The sequence below is a fragment of the Thamnophis sirtalis genome, unplaced genomic scaffold, assembly GCF_051295495.1.
Source record: "Thamnophis sirtalis isolate CommonGarterSnake01/CBP01778 unplaced genomic scaffold, rThaSir2_p1.2 scaffold_8, whole genome shotgun sequence".
In the NCBI taxonomy this organism is placed as follows: Eukaryota; Metazoa; Chordata; class Lepidosauria; order Squamata; family Natricidae; genus Thamnophis; species Thamnophis sirtalis.
The window spans coordinates 7,763,987-7,777,346 of record NW_028261388.1 but is presented as its reverse complement, the minus strand read 5'-3'; the positions used below and the strand labels follow the sequence as shown (position 1 = coordinate 7,777,346).

The window sequence follows — 13,360 nt, the reverse complement described above, 5'->3', positions numbered from 1 at the left end:
TGGGACATCGTTGCAGAGCGGCAGGAGGGGGAGGAAGGGGAATCGTAAGATAGCCCTGCATTACATTAGAACGTGAGGAGGAAGGATGGTGCGGTGCACGCTGTGCGGCAAACTGACACAGAGGGAGGGGAAACTCAGGGGCGCTGGGCCATTCACGAGCGTCACCCAGCGGCATGGCCCCGCCCCTTTTTCTCCTCCATTTCGGGCAAATTTTTCACTGACTCGAGTATAAGCCGAGGCGGCTTTTTTCAGCTCAAAAGTGGGCTGAAAAACTAGGCTTATACTTGAGTATATACAGTAATTTCTCAGTTGTTTGCGCCTCTCTTGTTCATTTCTGGTACCTTTTGTGGGAAGCCCCCACCCCCACCCCCATAGAAGGGTAGGGAGTTAAATCCCACCCCTCTCCTAGAAAATGAGATATTTTAGGCAATATTAAAAGGGCAGAATATTTCCCCCTAAAAGGGAGGCAGAAACTCAGCCCCCTCCCCACCTTTGTCAATGGGCCATTAAGGCCTGAGCCAGTCTACTCTACATTACAAAGATCTACCCCGTTCAGGCGGAACCATAACCAGAATCCCAAAGCCCTTTCATTACATCATCACCCAGCAAGAGTGTCAACCAAGCTTGGGACTCAGGGCAGCCTACAGAGTTGCTCCTGCGTGACCCCATGGGAGTCTGACAACCAATCAGAACACAAACTCAAATTCAAAAGCCCAGAGAGGGCATAAAACCCAGGCACTCTCAGCATCTCTGCCCTTTCCCCCCCACCAGCATTTCCAGCCATGTGATCCCCCTTTTCCCCCAGGACCTCAAACCATGTGGTGCTGTACATGCTTCCATGTACATGCCAGATTCACTCAACAAGCATGTTGCTAACTTCACGGCCGTCGTGATTTGCTTAACAACGGTGGCAAGAAAGGTCGTAAAATGGGGCAAAACTCCCTTAACAACTCTCTCGTTTAGCAACAGAAATGTTGGCCTCTATTGCAGTCATAAGTTGAGGACTACCTCTAGAATGGTGTCACTGTAGGGGGCAGGGAAAGTTTGTCACTCAAATTTGGGATATTTTCCCAGCTCTATTAATGGTTGATTTTTTTGCGGGGAGAGGAGTGATGTGGTGGCTTAGAGGTGGAGCTCTCGTCTGTCAGTCAGGAGGCTGTGAGTTCGATCCTAGCTAGAGGCAGATATTTCTCTCTCTGGGCACGTTGAGAATATATCTGCTGAAAAAAAACACCTCTGCAATGGCGACAGGGAGGGCATCGGGCCAGTAAACATTCAGCTCCATTCAGTTGCCCAGACTTCACCCCACAAGGGAATATGGGGTCATTAAAAGAAGAATATATGGATGCAGTGGCTCAGGGGCTAAGACACTGAGCTTGTCAATCAGAAAAGTTGGCAGTTTAGCAGACATTTGCAATTCTTTTATCGCAGCCGTCAAGAATGAAACACATTTTGCCTGCTTTATTCGTGGATGTGATAATATCGGTTGGAACTTGAGAAAAGGATGAAACTTTCTTCAAATGAGATGGACACTTTGTGATTCAAAGAGAAAAAAAAAGGAATAAGTGGAAGTGGGAGAAGGCCACATGAAGACAGAGAGACTTCAGACTTTTGGGAACAACATTTTAAGGTCTAATGGCCCAGTGGCTAAGATGCTGAGCTTGTTGATCAGAAAGGTCTGCAGTTTGGCGGTTCAAATCCCTAGCACCACGTAATGGAGTGAGCTCCTGTTACTTGTCCCAGCTTCTTGCCAATCTAGCAGTTCGAAAGCACATTAAAAATGCAAGTAAAAAAATAGGGACCACCTTTGGTGGGAAGGTAACAGCGTTCCATGCACCTTCAGCATTTAATCATGCCGGCCACATGGCTACGGAGACGTCTTCGGACAGCGCTGGCTCTTTGGCTTTGAAACGGAGATGAGCACCGTCCCCTAGGGTGTTTGTTTGTTTGTTTGTTTATTATATTTATATGCCACCCTTTTCCCCCCGAAGGGGACTCAGGGCGGCTCACAACTCAAACCAGGGAAGGGGGATACAGACAAAAAATTAAAAGACGAAACATAACCATACATAATTTAAAAACACACAACAGTCATACCATTCGAGACGGGGGCAACAGCTCTTTAGCCCCAGGCCTGTCGGAACAGCCAGGTTTTAAGGGCTTTGCGGAAGGCCTGGAGGGTGGTGAGGGTTCGAATCTCCACGGGGAGTTCGTTCCAGAGGGTCGGAGCAGCCACAGAGAAGGCTCTCCTCCGGGTAGTCGCCAGTCGACACTGGCCGGCGGATGGAATTCGGAGGAGGCCTAATCTGTGGGATCTAATCGGTCTAGTGGAGGTAATTGGGTGGGGAACAACTAGCAAGTATGTGCGAGGGGAACCTTTACCTTTATCTAAAAGAAGATGATGATTGATGATTTTTTGTGGTTCTTGGCTGGGGATGTTCTGGGTTATAAAGTCAGCTCCTCCTTCCTATTCTATGGTCCAAGCTTACAATTTTAATCAGGTACTGAATCCACCTTCATTTGGGTCTTCTGCCTTTTCCTCCTACTTCTATAGTGTTTTATTTGCAAATGGATTTTCAAATTGATGATCTTCTGCGGATAATATTTTAATATAAATTCATACTTAACTTTATATTTCTGAAGTGCCTCTTGCAGGGGAAAAAAAACCCCCAAGTTACCCACTCTTGCTTGAAAATATTATTAAACAGGAGCTGCAAGTTTTCCCCACGTTTCCCACTCTGGGAGAAAAAGATAAAGAAGAAGGAAGTATAGGTTAGTCCTTAACTCACAGTAGTTCATTTAGTGACCGTTCAAAGTTACAAACAGGGCTGAAAAAAGGGACGTATGACCGGTTTCCCCCCAACCAATGCAGGATCCCCACAGCTACATCCGGCCTGGCCTGAACAAAATAAAATAAATGATTGATTTAATAGTTAATTTTAATCTAATTTTTAAAATGTTATTGTTAATATTAATTTGGTTTGTTTTTGGATACTCTTATCTAATTTTCTTTCTAACTTTTGTAATATGTGTTTTTTTTTAATGTTGTACACTGCCCTGAGTCCTTTGGGAGAAGGGCGGCATATAAATCCAACAAACAAACCAACCAACAAACAAGATCAAAATTTGGACACTTGGCAATTGACTCATATTTTTGACGGTGATTAACTTAACAATTCAGGCAAGAAAAATCATGTTGTTGTCAGTTGAGAAGTCATGTCAGACCTATTACGACCCCCATGGACAATGTTCCTCCAGGCCTTCCTGTCTTCTACCATCCTCTGGAGTCCATTTAAGCTCACGCTGACTGCTTCGGTGACTCCATCCAGCCACCTCGTTCTCTGTCGTCTCCTTCTTCTTTTGCCCTCCATCATTCCCAGCATGAGGCTCTTCTCCAGGGAGTCCTTCCTTCTCATTAGGTGGCCAAAGGATTTGAGTTTCATCTTCAGGATCTGGCCTTCTAAAGAGCAGTCAGGGTTGATCTCCTCTAGGACTGACCGGTTGGATGGCCTTGCAGTCCAAGGGACTCGCAGGAGTCTTCTCCAGCACCAGAGTTCAAAGGCCTCCATTCTTTGGTGCTCAGCCTTCCTTATGGTCCAACTTTCCCAGCCATCCATTGCAACTGGGAAAACCACAGCCTTGACTATACGCACTTTTGTTGGCAGGGTGATGCCTCTGCTTTTTAGTACGCAGTCTTGATTTGCCATAGCTTTCCTCCCCAGGAGCAGGCATCTTTTAACGGGATAGTTCTAAAACTATCCCATCACATAAAGTATTGGTACGTACCGCTTTATAAAGCCTTAGTAAGATCACACGTGGAATATTGCATCCAGTTATGGGTCGCCACATTACAAAAATGATGTTGAGACTTTGAAAAAAAAAGTGCAAAAAAGAGCAACTTAGATGATTAAAGGTTCAGCGACAAAGACATATAAATAATGTTTGCAGGAATTGGGTATGGCTCAGAGGTGGGTTCCTACCAGTTCGCACCTATTCGGTAGAACCGGTTCGTCAAATCTACTGAACCGGTTAGAAGAGGTTCCACCAGTGGACCCGGAAAGCAGGCCACACCTACAGAAGAGGTTCCAAACTTTTTTGAAACACACCACTGGTCCTTGGATATGATTATTCTACACTATCATGCTCCTATTTATAAAACTCAGGGCCTCTGTGAAAGGTAAGGATGACTACTGCGTTTGTGGTGCAATCAGAACATTGCGTGTGTTGAAGTTGTTTTAATGCAAACCAAAGATGCCTTTTAAAAAACAAGTTTACATCCTATTCTTATGCATGCCAGTGCTGTGTGGGAGGTAATTTAAGGTGGTTCTGACAAGTGTCGTCGGCATCTTCATATCCGGTCACATGGGCGGCAAGCCACTCCCATCCGGTCACATGGGTGGCAAGCCACTCCCATCCAGTCACATGGGCGACAAGCCACTCTCATCCGGTCACATGGGCAGTAAGCCACTCCCACAAGGGAGGCCACACCCACAGAGTAGGTTCGAACAATTTTTGAAACCCACCACTGGTATGGCTAGGGTAGAGAAAAAGTACTAGGGGTAACATGATAGCAGAATTCTAGTATTTGAGGGGCTGCCACAAAGAAGAGGGGGTCAAGTTATTTTCCAAAGCACCAGAAGGCAGGACGAGAAACAATGGATGGAAATTGATCGAGGAGAGAAGCAGCCGGGAATTAAGGAGAAACTTCCTAACAGTGAGAACAATTAACTTCAAAATTAGCCGGGGCATCATCACCGGAGGCTTTTAAGAAGAGTGAACAGCCACTTGTCCGAAATGATAGAGGGTCACCTGCTTGAGCAGGGGGTTGGACTAGAAGACCTCCAAGGTCCCTCCCAGCTCTATTCTGGTCAACTGAAGATGAAAGAGGTGAATTTTCTATCAAAAAGAGATATTATGGAATGCTGTTAGATCTTCCAGTTTCCCTGTTATCAGCTTGTTAAAATTCAGAGCCTGTAAGGCAGATCTTGTATAACATTCACTACGCTTGCAGAAGGTACTATATTTAAGGATAAAGGGAGAAAAATGGCACATTTGGGTCACCTTCAAGGAAGAATACATAGCCAAGGAAACTTATTTTTAGGAATGTTTGGGGTATTTTTGTTTAAGGGCTTAAACTAAAGGCAAGCACTTTAAACATAAATACCCAAAACATATTGGTATCAACGTTAGAGTGGGATGGAAGCTATGATTTGAATTAGCAGCACATTATGCAGGTTAAACACATTACCAAGTATAAACAGGGCAAACCCCACTCCCTACTAAACACTGATTTTGTTACCTAGTTTGGAAATAAAACGTCTGCAAGTAAACAACGAAGCTCAGAGAGCACCAAGGATTCTACATAAACATATGTTTCATGTTTCAGTTGTCATGTGTTCCAGTATACACTTATATCTGATGTATGTTTTAGCTAAATTCGAAATTTGATTCAATGTATGACATGTATATAGTGACACGGTGGCTCAGTGGCTAAGAAGCTGAGCTTGTCGATCTGAAAGGTTGGCAGTTCGGCGGTTCGAATCCCTAGCGCTGCGTAACGGAGTGAGCTCCCATTACTTGTCCCAGCTTCTGCCAACTTAGCAGTTTGAAAGCACGTAAAAATGCAAATAGAAAAATAGGAACCACCTTTGGTGGGAAGGTAACAGCGTTCCATGCGCCTTTGGCATTTAGTCATGCCGGCCACATGACCATGGAGACGTCTTCAGACAGTGCTGGCTCTTCGGCTTAGAAACGGAGATGAGCACCGCCCCCTAGAGTCGGGGACGCTTAGCACGTATGTGCTAAGGGAACCTTTACCTTTTATGACATGTATATAATGATGCAAATGTTGATCATTGACACAAATGATGTACATTGGACACAATGAGTGTTTGGGCATAACAGATGCCCTGAACAGGCTGTTAAATCAATATAACTCTGTACATTTTGAAACAGAAACATTAATTGCAGACATAGATGTAATTTCATTATAATGCCCTTTCCTTATAATCTTCTTCCCCATCTTCCATTTAAATTATTACATCACTTACATCACTTATATCATTTTCTTTATTAGAAAGAAATGCTCTAAGGAGTCACATAATTAAAATGTCTAATGGTACAGTATCCTAATATGAAGTCTTTTATTCATTTTTTTAAAAAATATAGACTAGCACAAATACTAAATCTTCTTTGCACAGTACCTGGTCAGAGTATAGGTAGTCCTCGGCTTATGACCACAATTTCAGAGCCCCCGAATTCTGTCTCTAAGCGAAACGTTTGTTAAGTGAGTTTTGCCCCATTTTACGATCTTTCTGGCTGTAGTCGCCAAGTGAATCACTGCAGTTGTTAAGTAAATATGGCTTCCGCATTGACTTTGCTTGCAAGAAGGTTACTCAAAGGACAAGGAACAATGGATGGAGACTGAACAAGGAGAGATTCAACCTAGAAATAAGGAGACATTTTCTGACATGGAGAGCAATCAACCCATGGAACAGAAGCTGCCTTCGGAAATTGTGGGAGCTTCATCCCTGGAGGCTTTCAAGAAGAGACTGGACTGCTATCCTTCAGAAATGGTGTAGGGTGGAGGTATGATGATGGTAATATGTATAAACATCTGAGTTAAGATACTAGAGTTAATATGAATTATACTTGATGACGGTGGAAGAGATGCACAAAAGCCCTTTGTAACCAACTGATACACTTTCTACAGTATGTAAAGAAGGAGCCAAGGTGGCGCAGTGGTTAAATGCAGCACTGCAGGCTACTGCTAGATCAGCAGTTCAGCGGTTCAAATCTCACCGGCTCAGGGTTGACTCAACCTTCCATCCTTCCGAGGTGGGTAAAATGAGGACCCAGATTGTTGGGGGCAATATGCTGACTCTCTGTAAACCGCTTAGAGAGGGCTGAAAGCCCTATGAAGCGGTATATAAGTCTACTGCTATTGCTATGTTTGTTTTGAAAATAAAAAAATATGTTTATATAAAAAAAGAAATGGTGTAGGGTTTCCTGCTTGGGCGGGGGAGGGTTGGACTAGATGACCTATAAGGTCCCTTCCAACTCTGTGATTCTGTTACAGGTCATGAAAGGTGATCACATGATCCCAGGACACCGCGAGGTTCATAAATATGAGCCCATCGCCAAGCCTCTGAATTTTGATCACGTGACTCTAGAGATGCTGTAATGATTTGCAAGTGTGAAAAACCTCCCAAAGTCACTTTTTTCAAGGCCTTTGCACTAAATGAAGTGTTTTAAGTCGAGGACTCCCTGTCTCTGATTCGTTTGACAGATATCTAGCCCTTAATCTATTCTAGACACATTGTCGTTTCCATTCAGGTTGCAACCAGCTGATAGAATTCCACTCAGATTCCATTCCTTCACCTCATCACCTGCATTCAACTTCCCTTTGTTATTTTTCTCCAGCCAAAATTTTTGTGGGCACAATCTCCATGCGCTTCGTCGTCTGTTAACTCTTCTTATTACTCCTTCTATTACAATGACGGTGCCGCGTGCTCACAAAGCATAAGCATGCAAATGCATGTGCGTTTACCCCAATCCCCAAAATGCAATGGGAGCGCCCCCACGCAGGTACCCCGCCCTGCTCCCATGGATCATTTTGGCTTCCAGGGTGCAGGAGGCTTTCCAGGCCCAAAACATGGCACGGGACGGCCTCATGCGCTCCCTTTGCGCCACATTTTGGCTTCCAGGTTGGTGCGGGCGGCAGAAATGGAGTAGATAGGAAGGGCATGCGGGGAGGGGGAACCTGAGGAGATTGGGAAAGGGCCCACCCCGTGCATGTGTGGCAGAGACTCGAAGGCCAGGTGGGCAGCAGGAGGCACGCATGCATGCACGGTAGAGAGGCTGGGGAGACAGCCGGCATGTCCTGCAGAGAGGGCTCTGCGCACCATAGGTTTGCCATCATGGCTCTATTAGTTGAGTTTCTAATTTCATTCCTTACTTAAAATTCTATTTTGAATTAAGGGGTTTATGTCACACGGCAACAAGCTGAGCAATTTGTTCGGTGCTTAAAGTCAAGTCGAAAGCTTCCTTTTGTTTATATGGAGCAGGAGTGTCAAATTCGATTTCACTGAGGGCCGCGTCAGGGATTTGTTTGACTTTGGAGGTGGGCATGCCCAGCTTGACGTCACCCGTGTCAGAGGCTCCTGTGGTGGGCCGAGCACTCTGCCAGCGAAAACAGGCTCCCGAGCTGCATTTTTGGCTTTGTGGCCCTCATGAGCTCCGTTTTTGGCTGTGACAGCCTCCTGCAACCCTCTGCCAGCGAAAACAGAGCTCAGGACAGCCACATATGGCCCTCGTGAGCTCCGTTTTCGGCTGTGACAGCCTCCTGCAACCCTCTGCCAGCGAAAACAGAGCTCAGGTGAGCCGCATGTGGCCCTCGTGAGCTCCGTTTTCGGCTGCAATTACCTCCTGCAACCCTCTGCCAGCGAAAACAGAGCTCAGGAGAGCCGCATGTGGCCCTCGTGAGCTCCGTTTTCGGCTGCGACTGCCTCCTGCAACCCTCTGCCAGCGAAAACAGAGCTCGGGAGAGCCGCATGTGGCCCTCGTGAGCTCCGTTTTCGGCTGCGACTGCCTCCTGCAACCCTCTGCCAGCGAAAACAGAGCTCGGGAGAGCCGCATGTGGCCCTCGTGAGCTCCGTTTTCGGCTGCGACTGCCTCCTGCAACCCTCTGCCAGCGAAAATGTATCTCGGGAGAGCCGCATGTGGCCCTCGTGAGCTCCGTTTTCGGCTGCAACTGCCTCTGGCCTGCCAGTAAAAATGGAGCTTCCATGTGGCCCTCCCGAGCTCCGCTTTTGCTAGCAGAGGCTCCGCAGGCCGGTACTTTGCTGTTTTCAGAGTGGTCCTGCGGGCCAGATCTAAGCACCCTGTGCACCGGATCTGGCCCCCAGGCTTTCAGTTTGATACTCCTGATATAGAGGCATAAATGGAGCAGGCCACTGGGCACTTTTATTACAACGTAGTGTAGTCATCATCAAAGCAAGAGCCAAGGTGGCGCAGTGGTTAAATGCAGCACTGCAGGCTACTTCAGCTGACTGCAGTTCTGCAGTTCGGCTGTTCAAATCTCACCGGCTCAGGGTTGACTCAGCCTTCCATCCTTCCGAGGTGGGTAAAATGAGGACCCGGATTGTTGTTGGGGGCAATATGCTGACTCTGTAAACCGCTTAGAGAGGGCTGAAAGCCCTATGAAGCGGTATATAAGTCTAACTGCTATTGCTATTGCAATATTGCAAATGTGTGGGGAAAGAAACCATCGGACAAAACTTCACCCAAATTGGAATAAATATGTTTCTTATGGTTGGTCAGCTTCCATATGGATGGACTGCAGCTTCCAGAGTTCTCAGCAATAGCCATGTTGGCTGGGGAATTCTTAGAATTAAAGCCCACACATCTGGAAATTCCTTAGGTCAAAAGAGGCCACGTTAGAGAATGCATAGTTATTAATTTTAGATATATACCTCTACCCAATCCCGTCGATGGCTACTCAGGGTAGTTTAAACCAATAAAGCCACAATTAAAATAACATTTCTTATTTAAATAATGTTAGACGTAATAAACTTTGGATTGGCTAGTGTTCAGCATGTCTCTTGGTCCAGAATGCAGTACTGGAGATGGCGATGGAGCTATAGATACAGAATACAAAATAATAGAGTTGGAAGGGACCTTGGAGGTCTTCTAGTCCAACCCCCTGCTCAAGCAGGAGGCCCTCTACCATTTCGGACAAGTGGCTGTCCAATCTCTTCTTAAAATCCTCCAGTGTTGGAGCACCCACAACCTCTGAAGGCAAACCGTTCCACTAGTTAATTGTTCACACTGTTAGTCGTTAAATGAATCACTGCAGTTGTTAAATGAGTAACACGGTTGTAAAGTGAATCTGGCTTTCTCCATTGTCTTTTCTCATCAGAAGGTCGCAAAAGGGGATCATGCGATCCTGGGACATGCAAATGTCGTAAATATGAACCAGTCGCGAAGTGTCTGAATTTTGATGATGTAATCGCGGGGTGTGTGTGCAGCAATGGTCAGAAATGTGAAAAAAGGTCGTAAGTCCTTTTTTCAGGGCCATTGTAACCTTGAACAGGCATTAAATGAATCATTGTAGGTCGAGAAGTACTTGTACTCTAAGAAGTAACCCTCAATAGCACTTAGCAATAGCACTTAGACTGGTGGTGGGATTCAATTTTTTTTACTACTGGTTCTGTGGGCGTGGCTTTGTGGGCGTGGCAGGGGAAGGATACTGCAAAATCCCCATTCCCTCCCCACTCTCAAAATGTCCGCTACTGGTTCCCCAAAACCTGTCAGAACTGGCTAAATGTCACCTCTGACTTAGACTTATATACCGCTTTATAGCCCTCTCTAAGCGGTTTACAGAGTCATCCTCTTGCCCCCAACAATCTGGGTCCTCATTTGACCCACCTGGCAAGGACGGAAGGCTGAGTCAACCTTGAGCCTGGTGAGACTCGAACTGCCAAACTGCAGGCAGCCGGCAGTCAGTAGAGGTAGCCTGCAGTACTGCACTCTAACCACTGCGCCACCGCGGCTCATACAATGTTAGTACATAATTTCCTTTATTCTGGTTTCTTCCCTTTTCCCCACTATTCATCTTAGGAGGGAGGTGTGTGTGTGTATGTGCCTCTTTTTGATGTATATTTGCTAAATTAATTAATTTGTATTACCACATGTTGAAATTAGCAATCAAGGCATAATACGCGATTATGCATTTTGTTCGCTCGCCTGTAGCTATTTCAAAGGGCTTAATGATCGGTATAATCAAAGCAGTTAATTTAATAAAAAAAGAGACAGTATTTTCCCAATTCTCAAAACCTCTGATTATCAAGCGGATAGGTTCATTCACAGATTTGGGATGACAACGGAAAACAGCAGGATGGGCTGCTTTCTAGAAAGATCTACTTTGTAATGTGTTGCTAAGGATCACAATGTTTACTGGAGATCTGTGCAAATATGTTCATCTATTAAAGTATATTTTTAATGGATGCCTGCCTACGGCAAGGAAAACAATCAGGAATGTTTGTCAGTTTAACTCAGTTAATGTTTTGCGTGCTGTAACTCCTGCAGAGAGAAGCAGCTTGGCGTTGTGGTTAAGGTACAAGGCTAGAAGCCGGGAGGCCGTGAGTTCTAATCCTGCCTTAGACACAATGCCAACTTTAGGCCAGTCACTCTCTCTCAGCCCTCGGAAGAAGGCCATTGTGACCCACTAGCAGCCAGCAGAGCTGGGAGCAGAGTCGGACATTGAGAAGGTTCTGTGGGCGTGGCTTGATGGGTGTGGTATGGCTTGGTGGGCATGGCAGGGAAAGGATACTGTAAAATCTCCATTCCCTCCCCACTCCAGGGGAAGGATACTGTATAATCCCCATTCCCTCCCCACTCCAGGGAAAGGATACTGTAAAATCTCCATTCCCTCCCCACTCCAGGGGAAGGATACTGTAAAATCTCCATTCCCTCCCCACTCCAGGGGAAGGATACTGTATAATCCCCATTCCCTCCCCACTCCAGGGAAAGGATACTGCAAAATCTCCATTCCCTCCCCACTCCAGGGAAAGGATACTGTAAAATCTCCATTCCCTCCCCACTCCAGGGGAAGGATACTGCAAAATCTCCATTCCCTCCCCACTCCAGGGAAAGGATACTGTAAAATCTCCATTCCCTCCCCACTCCAGGGAAAGGATACTGCAAAATCTCCATTCCCTCCCCACTCCAGGGAAAGGATACTGTAAAATCTCCATTCCCTCCCCACTCCAGGGGAAGGATACTGCAAAATCTCCATTCCCTCCCCACTCCAGGGAAAGGATACTGTAAAATCTCCATTCCCTCCCCACTCCAGGGGAAAGGATACTGTAAAATCTCCATTCCCTCCCCACTCCAGGGGAAAGGATACTGTAAAATCTAGATTTCCTCCCCACTCCAGGGAAAGGATACTGTAAAATCTCCATTCCCTCCCCACTCCAGGGGAAAGGATACTGTAAAATCTCCATTCCGTCCCCACTCCAGGGAAAGGATACTGTAAAATCTCCATTCCCTCCCCACTCCAGGGGAAAGGATACTGTAAAATCTCCATTCCCTCTCCACTCCAGAGGAAAGGATACTGTAAAATCTCCATTCCCTCCCCACTCCAGGGAAAGGATACTGTAAAAACTTCATTCCCTCCCCCCTCCAGGGAAAGGATACTGTAAAATCTACATTCTCTCCCCACTCCAGGGGAAAGGATACTGCAAAATCTCCATTCCCTCCCCACTCCAGGGAAAGGATACTGTAAAATCTCCATTCCCTCCCCACTCCAGGGGAAGGATACTGCAAAATCTCCATTCCCTCCCCACTCCAGGGAAAGGATACTGTAAAATCTCCATTCCCTCCCCACTCCAGGGGAAAGGATACTGTAAAATCTCCATTCCCTCTCCACTCCAGAGGAAAGGATACTGTAAAATCTCCATTCCCTCCCCACTCCAGGGAAAGGATACTGTAAAAACTTCATTCCCTCCCCCCTCCAGGGAAAGGATACTGTAAAATCTACATTCTCTCCCCACTCCAGGGGAAAGGATACTGCAAAATCTCCATTCCCTCCCCACTCCAGGGAAAGGATACTGTAAAATCTCCATTCCCTCCCCACTCCAGGGGAAGGATACTGCAAAATCTCCATTCCCTCCCCACTCCAGGGAAAGGATACTGCAAAATCTCCATTCCCTCCCCACTCCAGGGAAAGGATACTGTAAAATCTCCATTTCCTCCCCACTCCAGGGAAAGGATACTGTAAAATCTCCATCCCCTCCCCACTCCAGGGGAAGGTTACTGCAATATCCCCATTCCTTTACGATCAGCTGGGACTCAGGAGGCAGAGAATAGATGGGGGCATGGCCAGTCAGAGGTGGTATTTACTGGTTCTCTAAACTACTCAAAACTTCTGCTATCGGTTCTCCCTAACTGGTCAGAACCTGCTGAATACCATCTCTGGACTACCCATGCATCCTGGAGTTGGGTGGGGGTCTTAATTAGGGCTTATTTTGTGTGGGGGGGTAGGACCTATATTGGGCACACATGTAAAAAATTAAGCTAGGACTTAACTTTTGGGCAGGTCGTATTTTCGGGGAAACGTGGTCGTTATAAAACTTACATCAGATTCATCATAAGATGGGATGCTCAGGAAGTCTTATTACTATTAGCTCAACATATTTTTTAAAAAAATAATGTACTCGTGTTCAGACCTTGTGTAACAAAGCAAAAATATATTCAAACAGCCAACCGTTGCTTAGAAGTGAGCGAAGAATTGAACATGGTTTTTCTGTTAAGTGCAGGAAAGAGCGTAAGAGGGTTAAAACCTTGACCAATTCAAAAC

At 46.0% G+C, this 13,360-nt stretch overlaps 1 protein-coding gene across 8 annotated transcripts in view; it reads left to right on the top strand.

Moving 5' to 3' along the window:
* DLG2 (discs large MAGUK scaffold protein 2) overlaps nucleotides 1-13,360 on the top strand; it is a 1,057,900-nt gene that overhangs the window by 135,191 nt on the left and 909,349 nt on the right. The window lies entirely within an intron of this gene.